Raw genomic sequence first — 10,496 nt, forward strand, 5'->3', positions numbered from 1 at the left:
GGGAACATATTTCATTTTCTCTCTATCTTCTGCAGTGGTCGGGCATTGAGTCTTACTCAACTTCACACCTTGTAACACAGGCAAGAACCCTTTCTTTGCCTGATCTATTTTGAACTTCTTCAAAACTTTGTCAAGGATTGTGCTTTGTGAAAGTCCAATTAAGCATCTTGATCTATCTCTATAGATCTTGATGCCCAATATGTAAGCAGCTTCACCGAGGTCTTTCATTGAAAAACTCTTATTCAAGTATCCTTTTATGCTATCCAGAAATTCTACATCATTTCCAATCAACAATATGTCATCCACATATAATATTAGAAATGCTACAGAGCTCCCACTCACTTTCTTGTAAATACAGGCTTCTCCAAAAGTCTGTATAAAACCATATGCTTTGATCACACTATCAAAACGTTTATTCCAACTCCGAGAGGCTTGCACCAGTCCATAAATGGATCGCTAGAGCTTGCACACTTTGTTAGCACCCTTTGGATCGATAAAACCTTCAGGTTGCATCATATACAACTCTTCTTCCAGAAATCCATTCAGGAATGCAGTCTTTACATCCATTTGCCAAATTTCATAATCATAAAATGCGGCAATTGCTAACATGATTCGGACGGACTTAAGCATTGCTACGGGTGAGAAGGTCTCATCGTAGTCAACTTCTTGAACTTGTCGAAAACCTTTCGCAACAAGCCGAGCTTTGTAGACAGTAACATTACCATCAGCGTCTGTCTTCTTCTTGAAGATCCATTTATTTTCGATGGCTTGCCGATCATCCGGCAAGTCAACCAAAGTCCATACTTTGTTCTCATACATGGATCCCATCTCAGATTTCATGGCCTCAAGTCATTTTGCGGAATCTGGGCTCATCATCGCTTCCTCATAGTTCGTAGGTTCGCCATGGTCTTGTAACATGACCTCCAGAACAGGATTACCGTACCACTCTGGTACGGATCTTACTCTGGTTGACCTACGAGGTTCGGTAGTAACTTGATCTGAAGTTTCATGATCATCATCATTAACTTCCTCACTAATTGGTGTTGGTGTCACAGGAACCGGTTTCTGTGATGAACTACTTTCCAATAAGGGAGCAGGTACAGTTACCTCATCAAGTTCTACTTGCCTCCCACTCACTTCTTTCGAGAGAAACTCCTTCTCTAGAAAGGATCCAAATTTAGCAACAAAAGTCTTGCCTTCGGATCTGTGATAGAAGGTGTACCCAACAGTCTCCTTTGGGTATCCTATGAAGACACATTTCTCCGATTTGGGTTCGAGCTTATCAGGTTGAAGCTTTTTCACATAAGCATCGCAACCCCAAACTTTAAGAAACGACAACTTTGGTTTATTGCCAAACCATAGTTCATAAGGCGTCGTCTCAACAGATTTAGATCGTGCCCTATTTAACGTGAATGCAGCCGTCTCTAAAGCATAACCCAAAATGATAGCGGTAAATCAGTAAGAGACATCATAGATCGCACCATATCTAGTAAAGTACGTTTACGACATTCGGACACACCATTACGCTGTGGTGTTCCGGGTGGCGTGAGTTGCGAAACTATTCCGCATTGTTTCAAATGAAGACCAAACTCGTAACTCAAATATTCTCCTCCACGATCAAATCGTAGAAACTTTATTTTCTTGTTACGATTATTTTCTACTTCACTCTGAAATTCTTTGAACTTTTCAAATGTTTCAGACTTATGTTTCATTAAGTAGATATACCCATATCTGCTCAAATCATCCGTGAAGATGAGAAAATAACGATAGCCGCCGTGAGCCTCAACATTCATTGGACCACATACATCAGTATGTATGATTTCCAACAAATCTGTTGCTCGCTCCATAGTTCCGGAGAACGACATTTTAGTTATCTTGCCCATGAGGCATGGTTCGCAAGTACCAAGTGATTCCAAAAGTCGATCGGAATGGAGTTTCTTCATGCGCTTTACACCAATCTGACCTAAATGGCAGTGCCACAAATAAGTTGCACTATCATTATCAACTCTGCATCTTTTGGCTTCAATATTATGAATATGTGTATCACTACTATCGAGATTTAATATAAATAGACCACTCCTCAAGGGTGCATGACCATAAAAGATATTACTCATATAAATAGAACAACCATAATTTCTCTGATTTAAATGAATAGCCGTCTCGCATCAAACAAGATCCAGATATAATGTTCATGCTCAATGCTGGCACCAAATAACAATTATTTAGGTCTAAAACTAATCCCGAAGGTAGATGTAGAGGTAGAGTGCCGATCGCGATCACATCGAATTTGGAACTATTTCCCATGCGCATCGTCACCTCGTCCTTAGCCAATCTTCGCTTAATCCGTAGCCCCTGTTTCGAGTTGCAAATATTAGCAACTGAACCAGTATCAAATACCCAGGTGCTACTACGAGCATTAGTAAGGTACACATCAATAACATGTATATCACATATACCTTTGTCATCCTTCTTATCCGCCAAATACTTGGGGCAGTTCCGCTTCCAGTGACCTGTTTGCTTGCAGTAGAAGCACCCAGTCTCAGGCTTAGGTCCAGACTTGGGTTTTTTCTCCTGAACAGCAACTTGTTTGTCGTTCTTCTTGAAGTTCCCCTTCTTCTTCCCTTTGCCCTTTTTCTTGAAACTGGTGGTCTTGTTGACCATCAACACTTGATGCTCCTTCTTGATTTCTACCTCTGTAGCCTTTAGCATCGCGAAGAGCTCGGGAATTGTCTTATCTATCCCTTGGATATTATAGTTCATCACAAATCTCTTGTAGCTTGGTGGCAGTGATTGAAGAATTCTGTCAATAACACTATCATCCGGAAGATTAACTCGTAGTTGAATCAAGTGATTATTATACCCAGACATTTTGAGTATATGTTCACTGACAGAACTATTGTCCTCCATCTTGCAGCTGTAGAACTTATTGGAGACTTCATATCTCTCAATCCGGGCATTTGCTTCAAATATTAACTTCAACTCCTGGAACATCTCATATGCTCCATGACGTTCAAAACGTCGTTGAAGTCCCGGTCCTAAGCCGTAAAGCATGGCACACTGAACTATTGAGTAGTCATCAGCTTTGCTTTGCCAGACGTTCATAACATCTGGTTCAGCTCCTGCAGCAGGTTTGGCACCTAGCGGTGCTTCCAGGACGTAATTCTTCTGTGCAGCAATGAGGATAATCCTCAAGTTACGAACCCAGTCTGTGTAATTGCTACCATCATCTTTCAACTTTGCTTTCTCAAGGAACACATTAAAATTCAACGGAACAACAGCACGGGCCATCTATCTACAACAACATAGACATGCAAAATACTATCAGGTACTAAGTTCATGATAAATTAAAGTTCAGTTAATCAAATTATTAAAGAACTCCCACTTAGATAGACATCCCTCTAATCATCTAAGTGATCACGTGATCCATATCAACTAAACCATGTCCGATCATCACGTGAGATTGTAAGTGCATCTAGTGCCCCTTAGTGATTTTGGTGTATTGAAGACTTATAGGTTAAGGGACTAATGTGTTTATGAGTGTACACAGGTCTATAAGTCTATGAGGAGTTTGATATTTACAGAGAAAGTCGACCCCTAAAAATGAAGTTCTTCGACTGAAGACTTTGGATTTCTGAAGACTTTCTGAAGACTTTGAAAGTGAAGAAATTGGTGTGACCTTGAAGACTTGGTATTCATTCGAGGAACATGAAGCGTGAAGAATTTTGTTTTCGTAGTTTCATTTTCTCTTTCTTGAGTCATAGGAAACACCGTACTGTTAAAGGGGGTCGAGGAAATACTAAGGAAAAATTTCCATGTGATGCTCAACTCAAAATCCTACACCTACCAATCCCTTAGAATGAAGCCATTGGAAATCTCATACAGTTCAGTCATATTCTTCAGTGACAGAGACAAAGTTCTTCTGGTCTCTGAGGAATTTGTTCTGACTGAGGAGTTAGGAATTCGCCAGTGTGGATTGCCTACATAGTGAGGAACATGATAGCCCTGAGGAATTTGATACTCAAAATTCCGGCTGTTGCTGTGCTACGCGCCAGCTGTCCCAAAATATCTGCCCACCTAACGGTCATATCATTGAAGGGAATTTATGTCTTATCATGTCGGGCTGCTCCCTAGGCTATAAATCGCCGCCCCCTACAACCACTAGCTGGTTGGCTGCTCCGAGAGAAACTGACACTTGTCATTTGAGAGCATCCCATCCACCGAGGACTTTGAGCGAAAATCATCAAGTGAGGAAAACCCAAACCCAAACACCTACACACCCAAAGTGATTGAGCATCACTGAAGAGATTGATCCTGCGTGGATCTGACGCTTGTTACCTTTGAAGACTGTGCTTCTTCCAGACGGTTAAGCGTCATGGTCTAGAGCATCCAAGAGGAATCGTGGATCGCCGAGTGACCGAGTTTGTGAAGGTTCGGAAGTCACCTGAAGACTTACCACGAGTGATTGGGCGAGGTCTGTGTGACCTTAGCTTAAGGAGAATACGGTGAGGACTGTGTGTCCGGGACTGTGTGTCCTCGAGTTTAAATACCTAGCCGCTCCAACCATACGTACAACTGAGACAGCAGTTGGAACTGGTCTACCAAATCATTGTCTTCACCAAGCTTACTGGTTCTATTTCCTCAACTCTTTCATTTCCTCATATTTGCGTTTGAAGATTTTTGACTGAAGACTTTCTCAATTTCCTTAGTTCAATTTCTTCAGTCTGTTTGTCTTCATCCTGTGCTATCCTGTGTTTACGCTTTCTGTACTCTGTGCTTGTCTTCATTTCATCATGATGACCATGCTTGTATTCTGTTATGTTTACTTTTGAGTACTTATTCCGCTGCTAGTAGTTATTCGCTAAGGAATTTCCTCACCCGCAAATTCCTCAGTGAAGAATTCATAAAAATCGCCTATTCACCCCCCTCTAGTCGATATAACGCACTTTCAATTGGTATCAGAGCAAGGTACTCCCTTGTTCTGTGTGATTTTGGTTTAACCGCCTGGAGTTTTAGTTATGTCGACCGCAGGTATGATCAAGGTCTCTGTTGGTTGTCCTACCTTCAATGGGATGGACTACCCCTACTGGAAGAATAAGATGCGAATGCATCTTGAGGCAATTGATAATGATCTCTGGTATGTTGTGGAAAATGGTGTTCCCTCAGTCACACCTTCTCTGAATGCTGCTGATGTGAAGAGATTCAAGCAACTCGACTCTCAAGCGAAGAATATCATATGCGGCCATCTGAGCAAAGGACAGTATGGAAGAGTGAGTGCTTTGGAAACTGCTAAGCTTATCTGGGATAGGCTGTCCAAAGTCAATGAAGGAGTCTCAATGTAGCGTGACTCTCGAGTTGATGTTCTTCGAAATCTCTTCAACCGCTTCAAAAGACTCGGCAATGAAAACATTCAACAAACCTTCGATCGCCTCACTGACATCTCAAATGAGCTTGAAGCATTTGGTGCCACTGACATCACCGACCATGGGGTGGTGAAGAAATTGCTGAGATTGCTTGATTCCTCATTTGATACTCTAGCACTGATGATACAAGAGCGTGCTGACTACAAGTCACTTGATCCCGCTGATATCCTCGAGAGGCTAAATACTCATGTGTTCCAGCTTGCTGAAAAGAGAGATCTCTATGGTTCGAGCTATGGCAGATCACGTGCACTGAAGGGCAAGGCAGTTTCTGAGTCTGAAGATGAAGATTCTGGTAGCAGCCTTGGTGATCCTGAAGAACTGAGCCATGAGCTAGCATTGCTCGTGAAGAAATTCCAGAAGTTCTCAAGACGTGGTCGCTTTGGAAAACCCTCAAGGAGCAATGATTCCTCATCCAGTGACTACAAGAAGAGACTTTGTCACAAATGCAAGAAACCTGGACACTACATTCAAGATTGTCCTCAGTGGGAAAAGGAATCAAAGAAGAAGAAATACAAGGATTACAGTTCTGATGATGCGAAGAAAAAGAAGAAATCCTCAAAATCTTCATCATCAAAATCCTCGAAGTCTTCATCTCACAAGAAGAGCAGCTCCAAGAAGGCTCGGGCATGCATTGTCAAGGAAATGGACTCTGAGGCTGAATCTGAGGAACATGAGGAAGAGGAGGCATCTGAGGAGTCCGAGTCTGGTGTGGCGAGCCTAGCCCTCGCTACTGCATTCGTCAGTAAGTCTATCTTCAACTCTGAAGAGACTGACCTCACCAACAAGGCTGATGAAGACAATGATGACTATGCTCCCACCTATTGCTTCATGGCAAAGGGTGCCAAGGTACTCAAATATACCTCCTCTGAATCAAGTGAGAATGAATCTGATGAAAACCTCAAGCCTAGCTACTCTAAATTTGCTAAGATTGCTGTGAAACAACAAAAGGCTTTTGAAAAGGGTCAAAACATGCTAGACAAAAGTGATGATATGTTGGGTGAAGAAATGGATCGCGCTAAAACCTTGACTGAAAATCTTCAGAGACTTCAGTCTAGGTTTGACAACCTTCAAGGTCATCATAACACTCTCTTATCTGATCATGAGAAGCTTTCTTATGAATTTCTTCAAAGAAAGCAAGACCTTGAGAAGCTAAGAGTGAGTTATGAAGATCTTCAGAAGGAGCGCGATTCATTACTTGCTCAACAAATCAGCACTGCTCAGGAAGAATTTGTTCCTCCATGTTTGAAGTGCATTGAACGTGAATCAGCTAATTCTTCACCTGAATGTTCAAATGCTTCTAATGTTACAAATTCTTCACCTGCCTCTGCTATCCCTAATTCCTCATCTGAGGACATTGCTAGTATCATTGATGATGCAGGGCTGAAGGAATTGTACATGACAGGCATGTACAAAAGCCTCAAAGGGCATCAGACTCTTTGTGATGTGCTTAAAAAGCAGATCCTCAACAGGAACCCTAGGAAAGAGGGTATTGCTTTTGAGAGGAAACTCAATGCTGATGGTACTTATTGGAAGCCTGAGCAGTACCCCAAAACCTATTGGGTTGCTGCAAAGGGACCTCCAGTTGATCCATCCAATTTATCTGGCTTTACATGTGAATCTCCTCATTCTTCTGATGAGTCATTTGACTCCAAATATAAACTGTTCAAAAATCAGAATGGTGAAGTATTTGCTAGATATGTTGGCACTAACTGCAGGAACGGTTCCCCTATGAAAAAAATCTGGGTTCCCAAAAGGTGCCTTGAAAGTCTTCAGGTGAAAGTCCTCATGACACCACCTGTGAAGAATAGGAACCTTAGATCAAATTCTTCATATGGATCCAAGTCCTCATACGGACCAAATTCCTCACGTGGATCAAATTCTTTAAAAGGATCAAAGTCCTCATATGAATATCATCGTGCTAACAACTCTGTTTCGCAGGGAAGAGTTAAGGGCTATGAATATGAGCATTATTCTTCTAACCATTATGTTCATAAGTCCTCGAAGAATTTCTCTGCTTATTCATATGCTTATCCTAGTTCCTCTTATGTGAAACGAAATGGACTGGCTTCTATGCCGCCTTTCTCGTATGGAGCTCGCAGAGTGATGAACTTTTTGCCACCCCTTCAGATGTGGGTGGTGAAGAAAAAGAACTAATCTCTTCTGCAGGGTCAGGTCTCCAGACGTGCATAAACGTCTGAAGAATTTGCTGGAGACCTGAGAGTGCCTAAAAGGATGCAGGCTAATCATGAAGAAATGAACTTTCATTTCTCACGTCCTCATACTGCTTTATCTGTTCTATTGCTTGATGAAATTGATCTGATGAATTGTGATGTCATATTCTTCACTGATGAAGTATATGAGTTCGTAAGCTGCACTAATTCATCTGCAGGATGATCAACCCAAAGCCACTGAGTGGGTCCTCGATAGTGGATGTACAAATCACATGACTGGTGACAAGAATCTATTGATGGATGCTTCCTTATCTCCATCGCATCTGAAGCATATCATCTTCGCTGACAAAGGCAAAAGTCAGGTATTGGGTCTAGGTAAGGTTGCTATCTCAAAGGATCGGCACATGGACAAAGTCATGCTTGTCGAGTCCTTAGGATACAACCTCATGTGTGTCTCAATGCTTTGTGATCTTGATATGGTTGTTGTCTTTGGCAAGTACCGTTGTGTTGTGATCATGGAAGCTGACAGTTCCAAAGTCTTCGAAGGCTTTAGGAGAGGAGACTTGTATATTGTTGATTTCTCTACAGGACCACAACCTGCCGTGTGCCTACTTGCAAAAGCTTCAGAAGGCTGGCTATGGCATCGACGACTTGGTCATGCAGGCATGAGGTATTTGCACACGCTTGCGAAGAAGAAGCATGTCATTGGCATCGAGAATGTCAAATTCCTCATGGATCACTTATGCGGAGCCTGTGAAGCTGGAAAGATGACAAAGGCTAAGCATCCAGCGAAGACTATCATGACCACTACTCGACCATTTGAATTGCTTCATATGGATCTCTTCGGTCCTAATCATTATTCTGCAGTTTCAAATGAAGCATCTCAATATGGCTTTGTTATTGTTGATGATTACTCTCGTTACATATGGGTACACATTGTTACTTACAAACATGAAGTGCAGGAAGTCTTCAAACGATTTTCCTCGAGGGCTTCAACCAACTTTGGTGCGAAGATCAAGGACATCAGAAGTGACAATGGAACTAAGTTCAAGAATTCTGGTCTTGATGACTATCTTGATGAACTTGGTATTACTCATGAGTTATCTGCTCCTTATACTCCTCAGCAGAATGGCGTCGTGGAGCGCAAGAACAGGACTCTTGCTGAGATGGCTTGCACTATGCTTGATGAATACAAAACGCCTCATCGTTTCTGGATTGATGCAATTGATACTGCGTGCCACATCATCAACAGAGTATATCTTCACAAATTCTTCAAGAAGACTGCCTATGAACTCCTCACTGACAACAAACCCAATGTGAGTTATTTCAAAGTCTTCGGTGCTAAATGCTGGATTAGAGATCCCCATCACAACTCTAAATTTGCACCGAAAGCACATGAAGGTTTCATGCTTGGTTACGGAAAGGACTCGCGCACCTACAGAGTCTTCAACAACGTTCTTCACAAGGTTGTTTTATACTATAGATGTGCGGTTCGATGAAACTAATGTTGGGGAACGTAGTAATTTCAAAAAAAATCATACGCACACGCAAGATCATAGTGATGCATAGCAACGAGAGGGGAGAGTGTTGTCCACGTACCCTCGTAGACCGAAAGCGGAAGCGTTAGCATGACGCGGTTGATGTACTCGTACGTCTTCACGATCCGACCGATCAAGTACCGAACGCACGGCACCTCCGAGTTCTGCACACGTTCAACTCGATGACGTCCCTCGAACTCCGATCCAGCCGAGTGTTGAGGGAGAGTTTTGTTAGCACGACGGCGTGGTGACGATGATGATGTTGTACCGACGCAGGGCTTCGCCTAAGCACCGCTACAATATTATCGAGGTGAATTATGGTGGAGGGGGCACCACACACGGCTAAGAGATCAAGAGATCAATTGTTGTGTCTATGGGGTGCCCCCCTCCTCCGTATATAAAGGGGGGAGGAGGAGTGGGCCGTCCAAGGGGGTGGCGCGCCCTAGGAGGGGGAAACCTACTCCAAGTAGGTTTGCCCCTCCCTTTCCTAGTCCAAGAAGGAGGGGGAAGGAAGGAGTGGGAGAGAGGAAAGGCAAGGGGGGCGCCGCCCCCCCTTCCTTGTCCTATTCGGACTCAAGGGGAGGGGGCGCGCCTCTTGCCCTGGCCGGCCCCTCTCTCTCTCCACTAGGGCCCAACAAGGCCCATTAGTTCCCGAGGGGTTCCGGTAACCCCCGGTACTCCGATAAATGTCTGAAACCTTTCGGAACCTTTCCGGTGTCCAAACATAGTCATCCAATATATCGATCTTTACGTCTCGACCATTTTGAGACTCCTCGCCATGTCCGTGATCACATCCGGGACTCCGAACAACCTTCGGTACATCAAAACACATAAACTCATAATATAACCGTCATCAAACTTTTAGCGTGCGGACCCTACGGGTTCGAGAACTATGTAGACATGACCGAGACACGTCTCTGGTCAATAACCAATAGCGGAACCTGGATGCTCATATTAGCTGCCACATATTCTACGAAGATCTTTATCGGTCAGACCGCATAACAACATACGTTGTTCCCTTTGTCATCGATATGTTACTTGCCCGAGATTCGATCGTCGGTATCTCAATACCTAGTTCAATCTCGTTACCGGCAAGTCTCTTTACTCGTTCTGTAATACATCATCCCGCAACTAACTCATTAGTTGCAATGCTTGCAAGGCTTATAGTGATGTGCATTACCGAGTGGGCCCAGAGATACCTCTCCGACAATCGGAGTGACAAATCTTAATCTCAAAATACGCCAACCCAACAAGTACCTTTGGAGACACCTGTAGAGCACCTTCATAATCACCCAGTTACGTTGTGACGTTTGGTAGCACAAAAAGTGTTCCTCCGGTAAACGGGAGTTGCATAATCTCATAGTTAT

The sequence above is a fragment of the Aegilops tauschii genome, chromosome 1, assembly GCF_002575655.3.
Source record: "Aegilops tauschii subsp. strangulata cultivar AL8/78 chromosome 1, Aet v6.0, whole genome shotgun sequence".
Classification (NCBI taxonomy): Eukaryota; Viridiplantae; Streptophyta; class Magnoliopsida; order Poales; family Poaceae; genus Aegilops; species Aegilops tauschii.